At 37.6% G+C, this 1249-nt stretch overlaps 1 pseudogene; it reads right to left on the bottom strand.

The window, feature by feature from the left end:
* Positions 1 to 230: 230 nt before the first annotated feature.
* On the bottom strand, positions 231 to 330 carry LOC113307260 (annotated as a pseudogene).
* Between the last annotated feature and the right edge of the window lie 919 nt (positions 331 to 1249).

Below are 1249 nucleotides of genomic sequence, written 5' to 3'. Positions count from 1 at the left end.
AAAATGAAAACCCTATTACCATGTTAGGGATTTTGAGGAAATTTGTAGTACTCTAAGAATTAGAGGCTTAGATGATAATGCTTTGAAACTTAGGTTATTCTCATTTTCCCTGAAAGATAAGGCCAAGTCGTGGCTATATAGTTTGGACTCCGAGTCAATTGAGACATATGAACAACTTACACCTGCCTTTTTCAATAAGTTTTTCCCTAGGCACAAAACATCGTCTATTAGGACGCAAATATGCACATTTTCACAACAAGAGGGAGAATCTTTATATAGGTATTTGGAAAGGTTCAATGGTTTATTATCCTAGTGTCCTCATCATGGTTTAGAAAAGGTTAAGCTAGTTCAGATCCTTTATGAGGGTTTAGATTATTCCACAATGACCATGGTTGAGTCTCTATGCACTGGTGGATTTGAAAACCATCCCAAACCAAAAAGACGATTTTTTTTTTCTTTTGTTGATGCTGCGATGAAATTTTTTAATGAAATCGCTGAAAGAACCCAGCAATGGGAAAATATTAGGGCACCCCAGAAAACAATTCTTTTAAGTAGAGGAAAAGTTAATAGGGTAGAAAGAGGCTATTAATCAGATGCCAAAATTGTTGCTATAACAAAAAGGTTAGAAGCCTTAGAAGTGGGCCAGACTAGTGGTAGAGTGGAGCCTTTTTGGGAAGGCCAGAATATTGAAGATCAAGCCAATGCTCTTTATAATAACACTAGATTTGATAACCGTCAAAAGATTGACCCATATTCAGAAACCTATAATCCTGGTTGGAGAAACCATCCAAACCTTTCGTGGTCTAAGGGTCAAAGTCAAGGTCAGTTTAGTAATTCTAATGCTCCCCCAGGTTTTGGCTATACTAAGAATCCTTCATGACTAGCTCAGTTTCAGAATCAGTCAGATAAGAAAATCCTAAGTTTAGAGGAATCTCTCGCCTTGTTAACTCAGCAAACTGTAAAATTTCAGTTTTCCGTAGAACAGAGTCTACAAGCTAGTAACAGGATAGGACAAGAAAATAGTCAGGCTATTTCCGAGTTAAAAACCAAGGTTGGTCTGATAAGTGATTCTTTGAGAGAAAAAGGTAAGTTTCCTAGTCAACCACAACCCAACCCTAGAGGAGTTCATGAATTAGGTGCAAAACCATCGAATCAATTGAATGCTGTTAGAACCCTTAGGAGTGGTAGAGTTGTAGACAATAAGGTAACCATGACCGATAGTGAACATACTGTAGTTCACCCCTCAGAA

Source organism: Papaver somniferum, chromosome 8 (genome assembly GCF_003573695.1).
Source record: "Papaver somniferum cultivar HN1 chromosome 8, ASM357369v1, whole genome shotgun sequence".
Classification (NCBI taxonomy): Eukaryota; Viridiplantae; Streptophyta; class Magnoliopsida; order Ranunculales; family Papaveraceae; genus Papaver; species Papaver somniferum.
The sequence above is the reverse complement of the archived record's forward strand: the minus strand, read 5'-3'. Positions and strand labels throughout refer to the sequence as shown.